This window comes from Peromyscus maniculatus, chromosome 19 (genome assembly GCF_049852395.1).
Source record: "Peromyscus maniculatus bairdii isolate BWxNUB_F1_BW_parent chromosome 19, HU_Pman_BW_mat_3.1, whole genome shotgun sequence".
Classification (NCBI taxonomy): domain Eukaryota; kingdom Metazoa; phylum Chordata; class Mammalia; order Rodentia; family Cricetidae; genus Peromyscus; species Peromyscus maniculatus.
In genome coordinates this window covers 13,669,421-13,694,014 of record NC_134870.1, presented here as the reverse complement: position 1 = coordinate 13,694,014, position 24,594 = coordinate 13,669,421, and the positions used below count along the sequence as shown (strand labels likewise).

General features: G+C 42.2%; 1 protein-coding gene across 28 annotated transcripts in view; it reads right to left on the bottom strand.

Annotated features, from left to right (window-relative positions):
* Positions 1–24,594, bottom strand: part of Dtna (dystrobrevin alpha) — a 370,573-nt gene that overhangs the window by 170,851 nt on the left and 175,128 nt on the right. For 2 of the 28 annotated variants that reach the window (XM_076554804.1, XM_076554819.1), the window contains exon 1: positions 10,245–10,405. The exons of 25 other annotated variants lie outside the window; for them this stretch is intronic. The gene's annotated coding sequence lies outside the window, so the exon portion shown is untranslated. Of the gene's footprint in view, positions 1–10,244; positions 10,428–24,594 lie in introns of those variants that run through there. One more of the 28 variants, XM_015988017.3, reaches the window with a different exon arrangement.

The window sequence follows — 24,594 nt, the reverse complement described above, 5'->3', positions numbered from 1 at the left end:
GAACAATGTGGATGGGTCACAAAATGTTTGTACCAAATAAAAGAAACAAGACAAAAATCTATTCACTGTATAGGTTTGTGTACATGAATTTTAGAAAAATCCAAATGAACAGTGGTGACTTGGAGCAGATCTGTGTCTGCCTGGAGCATGGAGGAGAGAGTGGGAGGCATCACTAAGAGCTTGAGGAGACAGTGTGGGATAATTTATATTTCCAGTGTGTTGCTTCTAGAGGTGTCTTGGTCTGTGTATAATATACCAACATTTTTATTTGTGTAATGTAAGTAAGTTTATTACCAATGATAGAACAATAAAACTGTTTAAAAATTCCCATTTTTTCCCATTAATTCTTACGTTTCCCTGATTACACCTCAGTAACAATGAGTTAGTTGTCTTTTATTTTACACCTTCCCAAAACTATAACTGCACAATAAATTTCTTTCTTATTAATAAGTTCTGGCTTACTCAGCATACTCTAGTTTACATGCAAGTATTACTCATATTATCTGTATCATATTTTCAGGATTTTGTCTATATTAATGCCCTCTCTAGTTACAGTCCAACTTAATTTTTTCCCTATTTATTTATTTTTTTATGTGCATTGTTTTTTTTTTCTTGCATGTATGTCTGGTTGAGGGTGTCAGATCCCCTGGAACTGGAGTTAAAGATGGTTGTGGGCTGCCATGGAGTTGCTGGGAACTGAACCGGGGTCCTCTGGGAGAGGAGCCAGTGCTCCTAACCGCTGAGCCATCTCTCCAGCCCCAGTCTAGCTTATCTGTAACTATATGCGATACTCAATAGCTGGTAAGGTGAGTCTTCCCCTCGTGCTCAAGCCTGCCCTAATCAAAGGATTACATCAGAAGACAACATTCAAATCCAAAGCATTGTTTTAATAGAATGCTAAATACTGAAAGGGATACATGTTGAAATTTAAAACTTTATTTGCACTTTGAAGAGGAAGAAATAAACTGAAGCGAGCCACACTGGCTGAAGACCTGAGTTTAGCTAAACTGTAACAACTTGTTACTAACAGTCACGTGCTCTTTTTCTTTCTCCTGCTCAGATTTTAATAACTGGTTCTCATGGAGAGTTAGCAGAGGTAGGAGTATTTCTGAACTCTCTGGGAGGCAAAAAAACGATGTCTAAGTTCAAGAGCAGCATTGGGTAAAAGACAGGTCTAAAGAATTCACAGGGTGTGTGATGCAAAGGTAATAAACGTACATCTAGGAAGATAATAAGCATTTCATAGGCAAGATAAGGTTGCACATTGTCTGCTTATTACATGTATGTGGGCAAGAGAGTGGTTTGGGGCAGTAAAATGTCTTTTTATTAGTTTAGTGTAAGTTTAACATGTCTGCCCCATTATCTGGTTTTGCCCATTTGATTTTAAGTTCACCCATCTAGAATTTTCCATTCTTCCAAATTCCTGCCCCATATCAAGAATTGTCATTGATGTCTAGTCTTTTCCATTGCCAAATAATCAAACTTTCTAGCAAATATGTAAATGTAGAAGGGTCCAGAGCACCAGTGGTCAGGCAGTTGACACTTTTAAGATACCTATGTGTACACAGAGTAGCTTGGAAATGTCTTTGAAAAGAAGATTTAACTTGAATAATATTCTGAAAAGATAAAAGTGCTGTTTATTGGTAACTAGTGTGTGTGTGTGTGTGTGTGTGTGTGTGTGTGTGTGTGTGTGTGTGTGTGATGTACATATACATCTGTCCATGTGTGTGATGTGTATATGATCGCACATGTCAGTGTGTGCAGGAAGTCAGAGGTACTTTCTGCTTTTGGTTTGAGAGGATCTCTCACTGGCCTGGAAATTCATGAAGGAGGCCAGCCTCTCTGGTTAGCAAATGCAAAGCTCTGCCTGTCTCCATCTCCCATCTCACCAGCAGTGAGTTTTCAAGCATGCCATCAAGTTTGGTTTTTACATAGATTCTAGTGATTGAATTCAGGTTCTCAAGTTTGCAAGGCCAGTGCTTTACCAACGGAGAGTCGTTGCTCTAGCCGAGTAATTGCAAGTTCTAGAGGTAAATAGCTAGGTAAGAAGGCCCTGAGTAGTAAATCAGTTAACTAGAAGCTATGCTTTGTTATCTAAACTGGTGAGATCATAGAGCTTGCTTTCCTTTATCTATCTATCTATCTATCTATCTATCTATCTATCTATCTATCTATCTATCTATCTATCTATCTATCTATCTATCTAAGACAGGATCTCACTGCATAGCTCTAGCTGGGTTGGAATTCACTATGTAGACCAGGCTGGCCTTGAACTCACAGATCGGTCTGTCTGCCTCTGTCTGCCTCCTGAGTGCTGGGATTAAGGGAGTATGTCACTATGCCTGGCTGTTTTCCTTAGTCTTTAAAAAGAAAATAGATAAAAGCAATTAGTAAAGGCTGACAGAAGGAGAATGAGTCTTCCCCAGGGTGAGTCCCGTGATTGGCTGTCCAGCACCAAGTGGTCAGCAAGAGAAACATTTACATTCAGGCAACACTGAATGGACTCAGGTTGTATTTATATGTTTATTTGAATTGAAGTATATGTGATAACAATGGCTACAAAAATAGGAAGCCATGAATTTGGGGGGTGTTGGGAATGGAGCGACAAGAGGGAGGAGAGAAATAGAGGAGGAGATGCCACGATTTTATTTTAATTAAATGAGAAAACCAGCAAATGAATAAATAAGTTTAAAAAAGGAAGTGGTGGTGCTGTCTACTCCAGGACTATAGGAGATTCAGCTCCAATGTAATGGAAATACTTCCTGACCTGTGGATGAGCACAGAAATGTTAGCTATCACTGCTGCTAAAAGTCTGCTGCGTCTCTAGCAACAAACGACATAAAATACTTGTGTCAGGAGCAGGGGTGGTGGCTGTGTGTGGAAAGTGCTTGTGTCAGGAGCTGGGGTGGCGGCTGTGCGTGGAAAGTGCTTTTCTCTCAAGCATGAGGGCTTGAGTTCAGTCTCTGGAACCGTGTAAAACGCTGTGCATGGCGGTGCCTGCTCACTGTCCGTGACCTGGGGCAGGCACATCCCTGGGCTCAACTGCTTACCCTGGCTTAATCGACTCAGGTCTCAGTGAGAGGCCCTATCTCAAACCAAACCAAACCAAACCAAACCAAACCAAACCAAACCAAACCAAACCAAACCAACCAAACCAAACCAAACCAAACAGCGGATTCTGGCTTTGTCTCTCTTTCTGAGATAAAACATTCTGATCAGAAGCAGCTTAAGGAAGCAAAGGGCTTATTTGGCTTAAGTTTTGGCCGCAGCCCATCTCTGAGGGAAGCCAGGGAAGGAAACTATGGAGGAACACTGCTTGCTACTCTCTTCATGCTTAGCCAGGTTTCTTATACAGCCCAGGACCATCTATATAGGAAATAGTATTGCCCACACTGGGCTAAACCCTCCTACATTAATTAATAATGAAGACAGTCCCTTACAGACATGCCCACAGGCCATCCTGATGAAGAAATTATTCATAGATATTCCTTTTTCCCCCCAGGTGATGATTCTAGGCTGCGTCAAGTTGACAGTTAATATTAATTAGGACATAGTACCAGAGGTCCAATACCCACGGCTGACCTCTGGCCTCCATATTCACACACACATACAAGTACATATGCATGCGCACACATACAAACAGATTTGCAGAGATACTTTCAGAAGTCTGTAAACTACGAATTCCTTAATAGCTAAGGCAAAATAATATAGAGTAGCCACTTGGTCATAGAGAAGCATCCATTGAGATGCTTGATGAGGAAGACAGGCTTCTAGAGATGATCTCCACTCCTGTACCCCTAGAGAGCCCTTCCTTGGTAACCAGAAGTGAGAGGACAGGCGGCTCTTAAACCCTTCCTGGGCCAGTTGCCTAGCACACTTGTTGGGTGTTGACATCATTGGTCAAGACCTTGCATTCTCAAGCCATGCATAAAGGCAGAGGAGTCATAGACAGGGGTGTCAAGGCAACCGCTGTTGCTCAGACTTAGGCCTCCCCTTACTCGCTATTCTGTAGTCTTCTGTACACCTCCAGAACCCCCCGCATTCCTGCTCTCCCAGGCCGCAGTGTCCTCAAATCTCCTCTGCCTCCGTATGTGGCTTATTCATCACTCCCAGCCCACAGAAGCAGCACCCTCCCTGGAAACCCAGGACAACAGAGGCGTTGTTCCTGCCTTGCTTCGTGTCTGCATGTTTCCCTGTCTTCAATTCTGCATCTGTCAGCATGCACATTGCAGTCAGATTTCAAGCCAGCGAACTGTCCATGGAATTCCTCTAGTACAGAGGCCGATAATCTACCCACACCCAGCAATCTGCAGCATCAGGAATGGGACCAGAGTCCAAGTTTGTACTTGGGTCTGACTGAGTTCTGCCTGGAATCACCTACTTGACCTGACGGCCACTACCTAGCCATTCAGGATTAGGCTTTGTCCAGCCTCTGGCTTGATGTTCCATTGCTCCCGTAGGTTACAAAAATGTCAGAGCATTTAGTTCCTAGCAAGATGACAATGAACAAAGTGATGTATGTATGATTCAAATCCCAAGCAGGGGGGCGGGGAATATTTCATTTTCTCTCATTACTCCCATGAGCAACAGACATTCCCCGTCAGAAGGTCAGAGGCCTGCAGGTGTCTTTGTAGGTTATTTCAATGAAGCACATTCTTTGAGGTAGAGACCTAACCATGTCAGTCAAACTGACTGACAGAATTTTAATAGAAAGGAGTTCCTTCAACTTGTAAGGAGAACATTCCTATGAAGGAAAAACAAAATAAAACAAAAACAAACCAAAACAAAAAACCCTACTATTTGTAAAAATTAAAAAAAAAAGTTTTTAATGACAGAAAAATTTTCATAAAGACCTCATCTCATTTATATGACATCCACAGATGTGTGATGTGCTACACAGTTGGAGGACGTAGATGATGTAGTGGTACTTCCTTCTAACAGGATGACCATGGCTATTCTTGTCAGAAAAGCTTGTATACAGTAGGACACACTCGATTTCCTTGTCCATAATGATCTTGTTCAAATGCCATGTGCAGTAGCCGACAATTTTTAAGGGGGCTTAAAAAGCCAAGTCAGATGTTTCCTATCCGATTGTAAAGACAGACAACCAATAAAAACTTTTCTCAGATCTGCCCTTTACAAACTCGATTGAACTCCCAACTATTCTCGCCTTTGTATTGGACGGTGGCATTGACAAGGTGATTCATGTCTGCCCCTCCAGCAGGACCTCCTCTGGTCCACTGTCTACACGGCTGCCATCTGAAGCTCATCAAGTGCCCCCAGCTTCAGAGCATTTGGGGTAAATTAGTTGAAACTCCATAGAAGAGCAGGTGGGTGGAGACTCAGCGTGTCTGGCAGAGCACACCCTGCTCTGACATCCCAGGCCTGTGATTACTGGTCCTCACCTCATTAGGAAATCGGCACCCTGCTGCCTTCCTAGGGTGTGGTAAGAATTAAGTGGTGCATGATGAATGCCTGATGTCAGGTTGCCAGTGTATGGTTATTGTGGCGATGATAGTGACGGTGGTGGTGGTGGTGGTGGTGGTGGCGGCGGTGGAGATGGCGGTGGCGGCGGCGCTGGTGACCATTTGTTTAAATTGTAGCTATTTGAAAAAAAAATGATTGACAGGTTTCTTTTATCTACTGGTTTTCGAGACCTCATCATGAATCTCTCCCCCTCCTTCTCTTCCCCTTCCTCCCTTCTCCTCCTCCTCTCTTTTCCTTTCTAGTTCCTTTCCTTCTTCCCTCCCCACTGCCTCTCTTCCTTTTGTTGTTGTTGTTTGTTTTGTTTTTGTTTCCTTGAGACAAAGTCTTGCTAAGTAGCCGACAATCTCTCTGCCTCAGCTCAGTAAGTTGCAGACCCACAGCACAACCCTGGGTGACAGCCATTCTTTCTCATGTATGTCATGAATGCTACTTCTAGATGGTCATTGGTCTTTTTAGTTTCCTTAAAACATTTCCCAGAAGTAATCCCGTCTCATAGAATCATTCTTCTAGGGTTTCTGCCTTTGAGGGCATGCTCTTCTACCTCAAGGTCTATATTTTCTCTATTACTTTCATGGATCCGCACTGAATCCTGGAAAGGATAATCCACCTAGCATGACTTCTCCTGTGTAAAACAGGCAGAGAGGTGAGAAGCTCTTTTTCTGAGTATAATCTTTCCTCAAATAATCAAGAGGTTTCAGACAAAAATACTATTTAAAGCTAAAAGTTTTAAATGCAAAAATTATTAAAAGGGTATAGATTGTGAACATTTCACAGAATTTTTACTAGAGTCAATAACTGTAATATGACTGAAATTATCATGCAAAGGAAACCAGGTGAATGCTCCTCACACACTATAACAAGAGACATTTTCCTAGAAATGAGTTTATTCTTTTCTGAACAGATACCAATTGTACAATTCCTGATAAGCTCAATCATTTTTTATGAAAGCCTCTAGTGTTTACCTAACAAAGCCAGCATCATCTTATAATACAGTCTTTGAAGAACACAACAAAGCACACCTATTATTAGTGATTTATAAATGCTATTAATGGAATTAATTAAACTTGGAAGCACATTTCTGAGAATCACAAAATGCATTAGAAATTTCTATTTTCTTAATAGAAAATATTGCCCTTTTATGAGCTATAAAGACATATTTTCTCAGTCTATCTCTCCAAATTAGTCACTATATTACCAATGTCATCCTTACCAGCATTATGGTCATGGCATCACTACTTTCCTTTTTATTCAGAAAGTTTAAGAACCATTGAACAAAAGCCAGAAGTCCAAATCTTTCATACAAAACGTACAGTGGTCATTAATAAAACGCATTTTCATGAAAGAATGTTAAAAATAACCTTTAACCATGGTGCAAGAGCAAGAGCTCTTCACTCATTGGCTTAATCTTCAACTATCTTAAGAATGTTGTCTTGGGGTTCAGAACATATCTTTAACTTTCTAGAAGACTCTATATAGAGTCTCTCTGATTTGCCACCATGGCTCTGCTGAATATATATCCTTCATATATATTCAGAAGTTTTCAGATAGTTATCTATTTGAGCATCTATGAAGTAACAGAAACTGGAGACAAAATGTTAAAAACACTGCCAACCATTCACATGAAGACGATGCCCAAGTTAGACACAGGGCGGTGAAAACACCCCTTCAAAGCAGTTTGACAGTGTTTCTGAGGGTGGTGAGTATATCAAGAGCGATTCTGAGTCTTCAGAATGTAGGCACCAAAGTGGCTCTAGAGAGGAAGCTTCTTTTTAAATGCAGTCTTAATTTTTAGTTTCTATTTGTGTGTGGACGTAGGCATGAGTGCCATGGCAGGATGGAGGTTGGAGGACAACTTTGTGGTGTTGATTACGCCCTTCAAGTTCAGGTGGCCAGGTGTATGTGGCAAGTGCCTCTACACACCTAGAGGAAGCTTCTGTCTTCTGACCCCTGCGACAACGGCTACAGAGATGGATGCTCACATGTAGTCTAGTGTCAGATGACATGACATAATAACCCGACATTTGGATATGGATGGTTGACTGCGCACATTTCTTGCTAAATCTTAACTTATAACAGGGATGAGATCATGAGCTGATATACATACATACATACGTACATACATACATACATATATGTGTGTGTATGTTTATGTATGTATGCTACACATATGTATATCGTATATGTGTATATAATATATCACATATATGTATATGTGTGTATCTCAGCTAATAGAATGAACTGTATATTGAGCCAGGTGGTGGTGGAGCACATCTTTAGTCTCAGCACTTGAAAAGCAGAGGCAAATGGATCCCTGAGTTCAAGGTCACCCTAGTTTACAGAGAGAGAGAGTTCCAAGATATCCAGGGCTACACAGAGAAACTCTGTATCAAAGAAAACAAACAAACAAACAAAACAAACAAAAAAACAAATAAAAAACCAAAACAAACAAACAAAACCAAAAACCACAAAAGAAATAAAAAAGATGAGCTGTGTAGTACATGTAACTTGGAATAGTTTAGGTGAGAGCTCTTTAGTAACTCAACATTGTCTGTACAACTCTGTGCTTTTCTTTAATACACGCTCTACTGATTGGTTTTTGTCAGCTTGACACAACCCTAGACATATCTGGGAAGAGGGAACCTTAATTGAAAAAAAAAATGCCTCTGTAATACTGGCCTGTAGGCAAGTCTGTAGAAAATTTTCTTGTCTAATGATTGATGCGGTAGGGCTCCACTCGCTGTGGGTGGTGTCATCCCTGGTCCTAGGGGGCATAGACAAGCAGGCTGAGCGAGGCAGTGAACAGTATTCTTCCACGGCCTGCTTCATTTCCTGCCTCCAGGTTCCTGCCTTGAGTGTCTGCATGACTTCTGTTCATGCTGGACTACAACTGTTTGCTAAAATAAACCCCATTCTCCAGAAGTTGCTTTTACCCAGATGTCTTAGCACAGCAATAGGAATCTTCAGAAAGACATAGAGTGACCATTTTCAGTGGTAGTGAGAAATAAGGAGTGTGGACCACTGGAACTTTGATCTTTGCCAGAGGGATCCAGTCACACCCTCTCCCCATGTTGCCTTTCCTTTCCTTTTCCTCCATCTTTTATTTTTTCTTTCAATGAAGACAGATCATTCTATCCCCCCCCCAAGCATTCTTTCTTAAACCTAAGATACTGCCAGCTTTGAGAATTTCACATTTTAAAATATTTTATGAGGTATGATTTTTTTCACTGATTTTGGGGAAACTCCTCATCCTCTAGTAATAACAATCTATGGCTGTGAAAATATTTCATGTCTGGAAGGACATGTTGAGAGAATTGTTCAGCGTTCTAAACAGCAAAGGGAAAAAGAAAAGAACGAATTCTGAGAGCAGCACTAATCTTTTGCAAGTGTGAGCTGTGATTATAATGGTTTTGATATTTGTTATTGTGGAAAACAGTCCACTTTCTTAAAAATCATAGCCAAGTGTGTTCAGAATAGTGATTGTAACTCCGAGGTGAAATTTGGGAGTTAGTTCAGATCCATTAGAATTGTAAACCAAGGAAAAGACAATAAAAACAGAGCATAAATGACTCTAACAAAATCCAAATTTCTCTCTTTGAAGAAAGCATAACTCATGGCCCAACTTGGAATAATGTTTCGGTTTTTGTCCTAAATGTCAATCAGTGGCAAATAATTAATTTTACCTTCCCAAGAGAATTTTTCAAAGATTGCCCTTAGTTGATGGTGAATGGGCTATAATAATTGTAAACTTTACCGTTATTTAGTTAGATCTTGTCTTTGCAAGCTGCTGAGACAACTTTGCGCAAACGAGAGAGAAGTTGCATGGGTTGCCCTCGGCTACAAGTTAAAAGAAATCCTACGCTTTTGAAGAAATGAAACACAAAACGTCAGTAAACTATGTGAACAAGGAACCAGAATAAGTTATCAATAAGGACGTTTTTCTCTTGTTCAAGGGCTTTCTCGGAGCATCTCAAAGCCTCCCCCTCGATGCACACAGCCAGGGTGACATGTGAGCCAATCAGTAAGTAGGAGGCTTCTGTGTTCGCTCTGGGAGTCGATGGTGTACCAAACCACATTGCACTGTTTACGTTCAGTTCTTGCAGTTCCTCTCTAAGCAAAACAGTTCGTTTTGCACTCACGCATATTGTATTTACTTCTGTTTTTATTCTCCTAGTACACATACAGTGGCAATATGTGAACGAAAAGAATGCCGATAAATTGACACACACGGTAAAAACTGTAGGTAAAATGGAACTCTGATACTGGACGGGGCTGGAAGTCGGTCTGACGCAAAAGGGAAGAAAAGGTTGTACACAGTGAATTCGCTGAGCAACCTGCTGGAGAATGTGGTTGTCCTGCTTAATTTAGCAGGAGACAAGTAGCTTTGGACCAATGCCTCTGAGGGAAAGCAGAACGCTTGCAAAGGACAAAACAAGGAAACGCTTCACTCAGCCGCACACTGATCTGAAGGCACTAATGACTGCTCTTTCTGGTTCCTTTCTACATGTGTTTCTTACACACACACACACACACACAGAGAACTTTACAAATGCACAGTGCATTAGAACCTGAGACTTTCCAGCTAAAAACAGGTGAAATCGGAGGTGGAGAACTTGGGAGGGGGACGGCAGACATTTCTCCTGTGCCCATGTGGGGGTGGGGTGGTGGGAGTAAAGCCAACAATGAAATTCCAACCAGCAAGTTATGCTACCGCCTCAGAGGGAAGAGAGTTCCGATCTGCAGCTCCGATTGTACCTTACCTGGTTCTGTAGTTTAACGCACCAACATGCCCCTAATTCTTCTGCGAAAGTGCTACATCTGCTGAACGCTACGATACCGGACCTTACACACTTCACAGAAGAAACTCCAAAGCAACCTTTAACTTCAATAAAAAGCTGTGTTCATTCTCTGCTTGTGCCCCACACAGCAATCTAATACACCTCATCATGTGGTCTGTTGCCATGGCAGCAATGAATCCAGCTGCTGAGATACAAAAGACTCACAAAAAGTTGCTTTTCCCCCTCCACCCACCCCAACAGAGTCAGATTCTTCTCCCCCTGTATGACAAGCCTGATTTGAATATTTCTCTCTTGCTGACTCAACTCCATGAACAAGGAAAAGGAGACATGGAAACGAATAACAGGTATAAAAATACAAGGTTTCCCTAGGCATTTCAATGAATGAAATAACTATATTCATTTTTAAAATTGCCACTAAAGTCTCCAAATCCTAACCCTGACCCCTGATTTCAGCCTACTAGATATTTTTAAACACCAGTTACTAACACAGTAGGAAATATTCCCACAGCCCCTTTCATAACATTAAAAATAAACCCATTTATTCGGTAAACAGGCTGAAAATATACACCAGTACAGAGAATGCTAGTTTCAAAGCATATTTTTTTTTCCTAATGCCAAGTTTGATACCAGCTTAGATGTGAGAGGAAAATCCTGTTTCCTTCCTATCAGTTTCTATTTCCACCGATGTGTGGTGGCGCAGCTTGGGGGCCAGAATGAACCAAACAAACCCTGGGTGCTCTAGATGACGAGTGAGGTCGTAGGGTTGAGGCAACAGCAATTCTAAGCACCCCTGCTGACGCCCCAACCACTGTCCACGAGGGCACAGTGAAGGGGTTTCCTTCAGTGGACACCTTGTCTTTTAAGGGAAGTTGATGGAGATCCTCCAAGTCAGGGCCAGTTCTGTCCTCCCCGACCCCTCCTCCGCCACCCCCAGGTGAAGCTGTCCCCTGGGGCTGTCACTCTGTCCCTCTGGCATTTCCTTGTTGCTTTACAGCCTTATTTAATGTCTCAGTGTCACTTGTATTTCATTATATTTGGTCCGCGTACCTGTCTCCCCTCACCGGATGTGGGCTTTTCTCCATGCCTACCAGCCATCGAAATACATGGCCCAAGGCAGGGAGGGTGGACAGTGTGTTTTACTTCTCAGTGCCTTGGACGAAACAGCTCTCCGGGACTTTGTGTCCAGCCTTTCTGCTCTAGATCCTCAAGGGCTGTGCAGGCTTGTCCCTAACAGTCCCCCTTAGAGGCTGCGGGGGTGGGTGGGTGCTAAGGGCAGCTATCGGGTCCAGGAGATGTGGGCTAGAAATCACACACACACACACACACACACACAGAGAGAGAGAGAGAGAGAGAGAGAGAGAGAGAGAGAGACAGACAGACAGACAGACAGACAGACAGACAGACAGACAGAAAGACAGAGACACAGAGAGAGAAAGAGAGAGGGAGGGAGAAAGAGAAAGGGAGGGAGAGAGAAAGAAAACATGAACATGAAATTGGGTGGGGATGAAGAGAGGTCTGGAAGGATTTGGGAAGGGCAAAGCATATGATAAAATATATTGTAACAATTTCTTAAAAAGCCAATTAAAATCTGTCTCTTGCTTATTCCATGTTTGTGGTCATGGATACCTCACGGGACCTCTTCAAACCTCAGTAAAATTCCTCTGCAAAATTCTGAAGTTATTTAAAAAAAAAGTGCTAAACACAAAGCTGAAAACACATTAAGTCCTCAAGGCTAGTACTAGTTAGGATGCTTATGAATTTATGAGTTTATGTTCTTGAACAAGAGGAACAATGAGAGAGCTGACCAGACAGGACTTTCCCTTGCCGATAAAACAGCCATTTTCAACCCAATACACAATGCCACTCACATACTTTATAATATGGGCCTGGGATACAACACTGTGAATATAATGAACAATTTTGGGTAAATAGAGAAAGCAGCTTGCTCCTACCCACTGCCTGTCAAACGGGAGCAACTGAGCAGTGGAAGGTCAGAAATGGACTGGGCAAAGAGGGTCCATTTTGGGAGTTGATATTTTCCAAACTATAACTATGAAAAAACATTTAAAACAAAGGTTATTGGATTCTTTATAACTGATCATGTTAGGCTGGCAATATGGCTTAGTGGGTGAAGGAGCTTGCCACTAAGGTTAACAACCTGAGTTCAACCCCTAGGAAGCCACATGATGCAAGGAGAGAACAGATTCTTGCAAGTTGTCCTCTGACCTCCAAAGATCGCTTTGGTGCACGTGTCCCCCGCCCCATACAATAAACAAATAAACACTAACAATAATTGTTGTGGCCATGGCATTTATTTGGTGACAGTTTTGCAAATTAAGTGGAACATAAGGGATATTCACTCTAAAAGATTTCAAAACAGAAACTATACATGTTGTCTGCATTTTAAACAAGTTAGATTAGCAGTCGCCTTTACAAGCTCCTCTTGAGCTGTAACAAGTACTTTGAACTGCTCACCAGCAAGACTCTGGGCTACATTTCTCTGCCATCCTCAAACTCAGGAAATTATTGGGCAGCAAATTCAAATGCATAGAAAAACTAGTGTGAAAATCTTTTGGAAAAAGATTGAAAATGGTAAAACAGCAGAGTGTTAGAAGAGCCATAGAGCAGAGGGTAAATAATAACAACAAAAACAAACCCACAACTTTATACCGCAGGAAAGCTTCCAGAAGGAATAAAATGTTATGCCTTGTAAGATTCCTCTATCATTAAAACCGAAGAAAGAGAAGAAAAGCCCCACAACATGTCAGTTGAGATTATCAAAACAGATTGGCTCTACTACAACCCTGAACACTCCTCCAGTGTGGTGACACAGGAAGTCAATGCTATGAAATGTAGCATTGTTATGTAGAATATGTTAGGAGTCAAGGGCAGCCACACTGGGAGTCAGCATCATCTAATCCTCTTCAGAGTCATGGCTGGAGGAGAGGCTAATAGAACTACACTCTAAATAATTCATCACATTTCCCCTGTACTCGGGCTGAAAAGAGGCCCTTGCAGGGCCTGTGTCCATCTTTTCCAGGGGTCTTTACCTGGTGTTTTCTCCTACACATAGAGTGTGGGTGTCTCACTGTTCTTCATTTAGCAGACCTAAAATGGTTCATCATTTACCTAGTCCATAAGCACTGAACACAGAGCATTCAATCAGCTGCATAATCTTCCTCAAATGTGAAAGTATCTTGCTTAGTTCTTTTTTAAATAGCAGGAAATACAGTGTCAGTGTACTTGGCTCACATGCCTTGTTTCAAATCTCTTCTCATGCATGTTAAGATTAATTTACCTCTCTGTGGGAACAGAACTTGTAAGATAACTTATCGATGCCGGTATGGCTCAATTAATTGTTCATGAAGAATCCAATCACTTGGCCGGACACCATGTTTGGTGACATGGATAATGATTAGGGAAAGGACCCCCAGAAAGTCTTTTCGTCAAGCTCTGGTTCCACAGAGGTAGGAGAAAGCCTAGGAGGTCACATGCTTCACTGCTCCTCCTTGGGGGGGGGGGGCATTGCAATTTCTCATGCACCTAAGGTAAAAACCCTGCCTCTGGAGATCACATGTTTGAACTAAGCTGTGCGGCCACAAAAACACTGACTGTTGAAGCTACTAAGACTAAAGCAAGACAAAACAGAGTCCCTGAAAATGCCATTTTTTTTTTCAGGTCACATTCTAAAACTGCCCTTTCCTTTTGAATGCCACAAAGTCCTTTATTGTTAGGGCACTGGTTTATATTAAGTGAGAAAACTTCTTAACTATAATGCAAGAAGATTGTGATCTCCTGAAGAGTTTTTGCAAGCACATAGTTTCTTGGGCCACATTGAGCAGCTGACCTAAAGTATTCTTTGGATATCAAGATCTATTATTCATGACGTGTTTAAATGAAAGACTGGGGCTGTTGCTGACTGTCTCAATTTATATGAATAGTACTTGATGTGTTTTAAAAATATACTATTTTCTTTTGAGTTTTATTAATAGATTTATAAAAAAAAGGGTTTTTTTCCCCCACTTATGGACATGTCACAGAAACATCTATTCTTGAATAAGACTGTGAACTTGATGGCTTTGAATCCTATAGAAAGCCTGTGTGGGCTCTGAACCAATTTATTGTACTTATTTATGGGAACTGACCTCCAAACTTCTGATTCTATAGTTACTTCTGCGTTCACCCAGAAGTGGAGTTAACACACTCAGCCTTTAAACTCAGTCATGAAAAGTTGTGCTTCTCATCCATTTTCTCTCTGAGGAGAGCAGTATGTGAAAAAAAAAAGAAAAAGAAAAATTGTGAAATAACATTTAGAACACTCATAATTCAGTTATCAGATGGAACCAATATTGTCACAGTTTGTTTTTCCTGTGCATGTGGGTAGTGCCTTAGGTGTTACCTGGGATAATCTATGAGTTCTGGGTCAGGACTAAGGCATTATTTGAAAGTGACTGCATTTTGTTGTTTGTTTGTTTTCTGGTTGGGGTTAATCCACACCAAGAACGATTGCATCAGTTACCTTGTTCCTTGCTCTAACCACACACTAGACAAGAAGCAGCTCACGGGAGCAAAGGCTGATTCTGGCTCCTGGATCCATCAGGGTCCATCACGGACCCCCAGAGATCTCTGTGTCCACCTTCCCCAGCACTGGGATGACAGATGTGGGCTATCATTACCACATCTTGTTTTTGCGGTTGTTTTGTTTTCCTCAACGTGGTTCTGGGAATCAAACTCATGTCTTCACATGTCAAGGGGAGCACTTTACTGACTGAGCAATTTGAAACCTCCTTCCAAGAAGGATCTTATTCTGATCGCACGGTGTTACGGATCACTGCTTCACGGTTGCCTCTGTGTGGCTTATACGGAATGAGAGGCCCTCCTCTAATTCAATGCATCCTGAGAGTACTTTCTGTACTAGATACAAAGAAATATGAATGGTCCTAAGATCTAGATGCTGAAGTAAGAATATAGATAGGGAAAATAGGGCTTTAGATATTGTGGTTGTTTGAATGTAATTGGTCTGCCATTATCTCAAAAGATTGGCACTATTAAAAGGTGTGGCTTTGTTGGAGTAGGTATGGCCTTCTTAGAGGAAGTGTGTCACGTTGGGGGCAGGCTTTGAGGTTTCCTATGCTCAGGATACCTTCCAGTGTCTCAGTCGACTTCCTGTTGCCTCCAAGCCAAGATATAGCCAGCATCATGTCTGCCTGCATGCTGCCATGTTCCCCGACATGATGATAATGGACTGAACCTCTTAAACTGTAAGAGAGCCCCCCCCAATTAATTGTTTCCTCATAAGAGTTGCCATGGTCATGGTGTCTTTTCACAGCAAGAGAAACCCTAAGACAGCTATCAATACATAAGAAAGAATATAGTCAATAGATTAGAGAATGGCTAGATAATTTAATTAGGTCAAACTAGGCAGAATATTTAGACAGGAAAGTACACATATAGTTCCCCCGGGGAAACATTTGTTATTGTAGTTTTAGGTGTGTTTGCCCGTATTGCTTTACTATGTGTCTAGTGACTCGGAATGCAGCCTCATAGAGTCCGCTGCACTGGGGAGGAGGATGCTATTGGTCCCTCACAGCATCGTTGGCTCCCAATATTCTGTAGAGGAATGGCAGAAGCTGCTAAGCTTCTTCTTTCCATTACTATGCTATTAAATGACAAGTCACTTATTGGTCAGTGGGCAGGAGGAGTGGACTCTGTTAATCAAGAACTATGTGTGCCTGTACTTGACATTGGAGGAGACTGGGAAGCCAATGCAAGGTTGTGGGCTCAGCAAAAATTAATTGTTGATGACAACTATGATAAAAGTAAGATTTCAGAAAATGAGGCAAGTGAGAAAAAAGAGGTCAATATTACAGGATAATAAATTATTACAAAAAAGAGAGATTAACCAAAACAATATGGTGGTTTATAGGGAAAGCAAAAAAAAAAATCAAACATATATGCTTAAGAGTACACATAGCAAAATTACCCAAGGAGACTAGAAAAGAGTTCTGAAAGAAATGTACACGATGGAGAAAATTGTGCGAATTGAAACTACTGACAAACTAATAAGTGAAAATTTGCTTAATACACTTAAACGAATTCTATTATTAGAATGAATGTAAAGGTCCCTTTTCTGTGAGTTAAATGCTTTGTATAATTTGACCTGTATTCTGAATATGGGGCACTTTAAACTCTTCTGCGTATCTAAGGCAACCATCAGAAGCCACAGTCATCTGATAGTGCAGAGGCAGGATCCTGATGCTGAAGGGTTCATTGGGGTCAATTGGGAGACAGGATGCTTGCTCCACAGGTCAGCCTGGCCAAGTCCTCGGGAAGGCGGTGCTTTCTTTTTAGAACCTCACAGTGACATGTTCAGTGGGGAAACTGGAGAAGGTAGAGAGGTGAACGAACAATAAACAGGAAGGGAACTGGAATAGGAGCCCGTCAGGGAGGGACTTCAGCTTCTGAAAGGATACCAGCGAGTAAACAATGGTGAACAGGTGTTCATCATTTCTTATTGAAGCTGACACAACCTACTCTGGACAGGCTGGATACCGGACAGGACATCCTGACGTAACGCTAGAACTCTGGCTTATAAACGTGCAGGTGGAAAGACACTGATGTACCTTAACATGAAAAGGTTTCAGAGGATACTGGTCAGTTGTTTTTGCCAGACATATCATGGAATCCTCCATCTTAGCGAAGGAGAACTCCTCTGTGTTCCATGCTGTGTTCCGCTCGTCCATCTGTAGTGTCATTATTCACAATGATAACACCCAAAAGCTTGAACACAGATACTGCTTGCTTTGCTGGTTTCAAGCTTTTCCATATCCCTTTTGTGTGTGTATTATATATGTATAGTATGTGTATGTGTGTGTGTAAGTGCACACATGTCTCGAGGTATACCTGTGTGTATTGGAGTGTGTATGTATATGCACACGCATCTCTTGAGGCCAGAGGACAGCTTCAGATGTTCCTCAGGTGCTGTCCATTCTTGATTTTTGAGGCAGGGTCTCTCACCAGCGCAGAATTAACAAAGTGAGGTAAAAATATCTAGTCAGTGAGTTAGAGGAATGTTTGTCTCCATCTCCTGAGTACTAGGATCCCAAACTTAACCACCATATCTTCCTTTATTATAAGCATGGCATCTAGGGATTGAGCCAGGTCTTTGTGTCTGCAAGGCCAGCCCTTCACTGATCGTGCTCTCTCCCAATCTAGTAGCAATTTCTAAACACTGCAGGCCACTTAGAAAATAAAATTGTCAAAAATATTTATAATAATTTATAACTCCACTAACCAGAGTTAACATTAGAAATTAATTTGCTATTATCTTTCCTTATATAAACACATAGCTTGATTGTAAAAAGGATGGTTAATTGTGAAATCAAATAATTTCTCACGGTCTAAGGAAGGTACACTTGTTATTTTTGAGTAAATGTTTCTCACTCTCTTTCCCTCCCTCCAATCCCCTTCCCCCCCTCACTCTCTCTCCTCTCTCTCCTCTCTCTCCCTTTTCTTCCCCTCTTCTCTCTCCTCTCTCCACAATAAACTTGAATGGGCTGTTGGTTGGACTCCTGTGGGAAGAGAATGAAGTCATTCTCTGTAAAAGACTGCAAAGATGTGCTTATTGTGGTTTGCACCTTATCAGTTGAAAGGATGAAAGGATTAATGAGTAGGTCTAGGGAGGGGAGAGTGTGTATCGATGTTCTGGTTCTGGGAGTAAGATAGAGAACAAGAAAAGCCCCTCTGACTGGAGACTGGAGACTAGGCTTTAAAATACATGCCCTGGGAGCAAATGGAGAAACCAGGAGCCCTCCTGAAGGGCATGGTTTGTATTTTAAAGGATAATCATGCAGATGGCTGATTTCAAACATTTGGATTCGTAATACCTCTCTAACACCATCAAGATTTTAGGATGGCTTTGAGAGATGGTGGTCTAGGGTTCATGGTTGACAATTGAGCCGATGTTATGCTTAGAGTGGGATCTGATGAAAGAATGTTTTTTCTGAGGTGGTCTGGTAAAAGCTCGGACCTCTATTTGGGAAAATAACATTGAGATGGCACCTATGAAGGTTGGGGAGTGGTCATTTCTTGGGGGGAGGGGAAGAGCATATGAAAGGTCCATGGGGAATGAGAGATCCTGGTGTAATGTAAAAATGTCAGTGCCAGTCCAATGTGAATGGATCACTAAGGGAGGCAGTGGGCCAGGTTTGAACCTGCAAATCCACAGAAACCAGCGTTTTGTGGGCCATGCAAGGGATTCTAAAACATTTTCCAAGTGCAGCAAGGTGCTTTTGAAGGATTTAAAACATAAGAATGATGTAATCCAATTTTCACCTTTTAAAAACACCCTGACTACGGTAGGAAGAACAGATAGGAGTCTAGCAAGTGTGGAAAATGCGAAGGGCATCTGGAGGGAAGTGGGCAAGTTGGAATAAGTGGTGATGGGTGACGGGGGACTTTAGACAGTGGACGTGGTGGGAAGTGGACACACCCGAATGGAGGTTGACTGATGATGGTAGACTAAAGGCTGTGGTCACAGTGGCATGAGCACACACTTAAATGAAGAATAGGAAGGTATGGCTTGACATAAGTGGAAAAACAATGACTAATTACTGTGGAGAGAAGAGGAAGTAATAATGAGAAAGGAAGAAGCCATGCAGAACTATAGCCTCCTTCAGTAGAAATCTATAACCAAAGGGAAATATGGGGGTGGAGAGTGGCATTATTGAGCACAACTTTTGAGTCTCTGTTGAAGATCAATGTCTTTTTTTTTTCAAACTAACCTGAGATGTTCTATTTTGTTTTGATATGTTTTATCACTTGCAAATATAAACTGCAGACTAAGACAGGCGGTCCTGTAAGTTATCAACAAGACTTCCAGGTGAGATAGTGGGTGAGAGACCGCATCTGTGTGGTCAGACAAAAGAAAGTTAAGACAAAAGTATGACAAATCCTAGTGATGTAAGAGAAAGAACCAAAGTAAGCAGAGACAAATTTGGGATGAGAATTCTCCATAAGGAGGCAGCGAAATTGCTGGGGCTCAGCAGCCACAAGCTGCTCTTACTGGCTAAGGTGAACTATAGCTGTTATCATAGGCAGGGAGGGGCCTTGAGAACCAGAGAGATAAGGACCTCGGAGGAAACCACACAAATGCTGGAGAAGGTTTGTGTGGAGAGTGGACCACAGCAGAGCAGGCACTGGGGAAAGAGGGAAAGGGTGGTGTGAGGAGGGAGGAAACTGAGGTACGGATGCTGGCCCCTTAACCTGACATCACCGGGTTGACATACGCGAGGAAGAGAAACGTGCTGGAGAACCAGAGCCACATTGCTGGTGAAGTCCCAGTGAAACTCAGAAGGCAGGCTCTCACCCCTCCTCACCTCCACTCCGAATACCAGTTATAGAAAGGCAAGGGGGGTCCTCAAGCTGTAGAGAAGCTTGCAGCTTAGAGCTGGGGAGTCTCAGACCAGTCACATGTGGCAGAGAGAGGGCTTGGGCACAGCAACCAGAGCTGTCTGCAAGGACAGTGACTTACTTGTTTGAATCACCAAGACTAGCAGCCATCCTGTCTACCTGTGGAAAGGAACAGAAAAGGCAAGCCAAGAGGAAAGAGAAACCACGTCATATTAGCGAGGAAGAAATTTTGATAGAGGACATGCTCCCTTTATATTTCATGAAATTGCTTTTAAAAAAATTGATCTTGTACTATAACTTAGAATTTGTGTCCTTTGTTAGGCTGTGGTGTTTATCTTGTAGCTCACCAGAAAAGGCTTTTATGGTTGTTCTTTTTCTCTCTAAAACTGTAATATTCTATCTATACCGACAATAGTTTCTCTACCGTTTCTCATTATTGTAGCCCATATATGTTTCTTTATTCTACAAAGCCCCCCCCCCAACTTCCTTAGTTAAGTGTTAGTCACACTTTCAGCACTAAAACAATTCTATAAACTATAGTCTCTAGAGCTTCTGCCTCTGAACCACACAGAGGACACAAGTGAAGGACACACGTGTCCTCTGCTGCAATTACCACTGGAATTCCTGTCAAATCATTGTATTTGTCACTGACATTGGCTTACCCCTAACTACCAGTAGGGGACATAAATCCAAGGAAAGTCAACTCACCAGGAGGCTGCATATAAAATAAAACACACAAACCAAAGAGTAAGGGAAATAAAAACTGGAAGACACATCATGTAAGGGGCAGTGGAAGGGAGCTGGAGGAGGTCCACAAGAAAGGTGTACAAAGCAAAGCAAAACAAAACAAAACAAAATCGGAACGGGAAAATGCGAGATTATAATCCACTAGGACGCCCCCACAGGCTCATAGCTCCTCAACAACAGAAGCCAAAGCTCAGGAAACAACTGACAGGCAGGAAAAGTATTTCAGAGACCCACTTCTCAGAAGGGTCTGTTACCATATAAAGAACTCAAATAAGCAAATGAATGAAGCAAAGAAGTCAATTCAGAACCCTGATGAGAAGGTCACTAAACTAGATGAAACAGCCTCTGACTTGGAGGAGAAAATAAAATACATGTCGGGAAGGAAGACTGAGCAAGGGTGCGGAGACCAAAAAGAAGAAACAAATATAAATTCTGGAAATGGAAGAATCAACCAATCAGACACCAAAGCACCACGGGAAAAGTCTGTAGATGACGCCAAGCAGAAGAATGCATTTTAGAATACATTTGACAGGAATGTGGAATGGTGGATACTGGGGTGGGGATGGGGGAGGAGACCAGCGTGGAGGGGCAATGGAAAGTGGAAGGGAATTGGAGGGGGTGGGGAGCCACAACTAACGGTATGAAAATTCCATAATGAAACTTGTTATCTTGCAGGCTAAGCTAAAAACGCAAATGAAAAAACACGAACACATGGTTATAATGAAATATATCAGTCAGACATGGTACCCATGCCTGTAACCCTGACATTTGATGATGAGGCCAATGAAAGAAGAATTCTATAAGTTTGAGGCCAACCTGGACTATAGAATGAGACTCTTTACCAAGAAAAGCATATAAATAATAGATGGTTCCATAATGCATATGCTGGTTATGTATCCAATATGCGTTCTCTTGTTTTTCTTTTATTTTCTTTTTGTTTTGTTTTTTCGAGGCAGGGTTTCTCTGTGTAGTTTTGGTGCCTGTCCTGTATCTCACTCTGTAGATCAGGCTGGCCTCGAACTCACAGAGATCCACCTGGCTCTGCCTCCCAAGTACTGGGATTAAAGGCGTGCACCACCACTGCCTAGCGTCTCTTGTTTTTCTTGGCTGGCAGAACACTAAGAGTTTTCTCCTCTGTCTTCCAGTGTAGACCTCAGGGAAGCATCTGTGTCAATCACTGGTATCCCCTTGACAGTGCTGTGTCAATGGAACGTGAGGAAAAACTGCTGGGGGAGGTAGAGTGAGATGAATGTGTGGCATTTCACTATTCTGAGTATGTGTTGAGGACATTTATGAATGAGACAAACACTTGAATTAGGTAAAAGCGAGTTTTTATTTTTTGCCAATGTTGACTTTTCTCATCTAATCCCTTGAGAACCTGAGCAGAAAAAAAAGCTGAACAAAAGCAAACAGACCTCTGCCTGACTATTTGCTTGTAAGTGGGGACATCTGTCTCCACCTCCCTTTGAACGTAGATTTAACGCACACTACAAGCTCTCCTGTTTTCTCAGGCTCTTAGGTTACAAATTTGGAGATACCTTTGTTTCCGTAATCGTGTGAGCCATTCTTATTCACATCTTTCTTTATGTGTGTGTTTGTACAACTGTACACATGTGTATATTATTTCTGTTTCTTGTAGAATCTTGAATAATATACAAGCAAGGTCCCTAGAAAAGTCATGTCCAGATCTGGAGAGATGGCTCAGTGATCAGGAGTGTTTGCTGGTGCAGAGGACCCGTGACAGGTGGTTCACACCTGCCTGTAATTCCAGCTATCTGCCATCCTCTTCTGGCTCACGGGCACCCACCCGCTTGTACCCACGCATGTGTGCATAAGTGAGCACACACACACATGAATAAAATAAATCTTTAAAATAATTCTTATCTATGAGAAAACTCAGAACTCATTCAGAACAGTCTTCAAGGAGCAGAAAGGATCATAGTGAGGGTGTGAAGACACAGACATGCAGAGGTCAGAAAGCCATGTGAATATGTAGGCCTAGATCTGAATGATGCAGGCCTAGAGAAGGCCTGGGGATGTCAGAACCTTGGAAGAACCAGACAGACTCTTGCCCAAAGCTTTCAGAGGGAGCCTCACCCAGCTAACACCTTGATTCCAGGTTCCTGACTGTGGTAAAATACATTTTTTGTTGATTAATCTCACCACATGTGCAGCAACTTGTCTCAGAAAACTCAAAGGGAGCTTCTGGGAAACATTTCTTCCCTCAAAAGTCCCGCAGGAAGAAATGAAGTTGTTGACATTTTTGGAAGAATGGTGAATAACTATGTAACACTGGGGCACAGGCTGAGACCAGCAGGAGTTCCCAAAGAGCTAGCACTCAGCTACCACATGAGTGTTGAAAGGTGAATGCTAGACCACGTGAAGCAGGTCAAGGCAACTATGACTCAATGAAGTTATTCTCTGAAAATACCTCCTTTGCCATCTTTTCCCTTGCTGTCAATGGGGCTGAGGTGGGTAGCCATTAATTATGTTTTGGCACATGCTGTCTAAAGTGTGTCTGTCTTCCTGATTTGTGATGACAGACACTTCCTGGGTTCTTTGCTCATGTGACCGGCAATAAGCAATGGGGTAAACGCCTATGACAGGAAGAAGTAACTTGTCACCCTTCGAGTACTTAGATGATGCTGCATCCCACACACACACCCTACAGCTCCTACTACCCATTACCACAGGATCTCCATGTGCATATATCCAACCTCTTGTGCAAGATTTGGCCTTTTGTTTTGTCTTATGTGTTAGAGATAGGATCTCATGTAGAGTAGGCTGCTGGGTCTCCTGCCTGTAGCTCCCATTAACTGGGACTGCAGACATACATATGCACATGTGGCTGATTTGTCTTTGGTTAGATTCTTAATTCTTGTCCTGAAACTTCATTTTCCTCAATGTTATTTTATGAAACAGGCTTTACATGTTTGTCTCTTTTAAAGATCCCTTTCTTTGTCTTTGCTTTTGACCTCACGATCTCTTCCCTAGCCCAGGTTTGCAAGCCAGTCAGTTGTTCACTCCCGGCATAGAATCGTGGGGCCACAATGTACCATTTTTTTCAGGATGCTGAGGTGACACACACACATACTAAGAGGAATGCCTTGGAGACAAAGCGTTTTAGGGACCCCAGATGAAGGGAGGGACATGCGACCTGACAGAAGCCGACTTTGCATCTTCCTTGCTTTCAGATTCAGTCCTCTGCTTGTTGATTGCATGGCCTTAAGTAAGCCATGTAACCTCCTGAGCACCCAATTCAGCATCCTCAAATCAATGCAGGATGATGTACTTAATGGACTGGAGCTGAGCGTTCGATGAGAAACCTGTGGAACGCACCTGGTGCTTCTGGGCCTGGCACACAGCAACTGTGGCTCTTAATATTTTTGAGCAAAATTTCTCAACCCTGGCACTGTCAATGATTTAGACACTTCAAAGCATTGTTGGACATTTATCAGCACTCCAGTCTATGCCCTCTAAATGCCTGTAGCTTTCTGCACCTAAGTTCAACAATAAAAACATCAACAGGTATTTCCTAATGTTCCCTGAGGTGAGATTGCATGCAGTTTATGTCCCATGCCTGGAGTAGAGAGGGAAGGCCTCCCAACACTGCCCAAGAACTAGTGGTAGATGGTTTTCTCCTCTCTCTGTCTCTGTCTATCTCTCTGTCTCTGTCTCTGTCTCTGTCTCTCTCTCTATCAGAGTTCACACAAATAATTTTGTTATGAATAGGCAATGTTGTATAGCCATTTCATAGAAATTGGAACATTCTTTTGTGAATACAGGAGAGAGATTCATTGGACTCATGAAGTAAATAAAACCAACGAAGTTCCTAAAACTTTTCAGCCTGGCAAAGCCCCTCTCTTAGGCTATAGATGTGATAACAGCAGCTGGTGGGAGGGGACTTTTGGATTGGCAGAGATACCTGCAAGTTGTACCAGGAGTGCCAGAGATGTACCTTTCATGAATTGTTGCTTATGCTTGGATAGGTTTTGGGGGAGGGAGGCACTTACCTCTTAGTCACACATGATCCTTAAATATTCCCTTACCCAATTTCCCAGAAATAATCCCAGTAAACTCACCAGCTCACTAAGACTTGGTAGAAATCCTATCTTTGTCTTGTTGGTGGTGACTACTTGGGTGAAGAGATGCT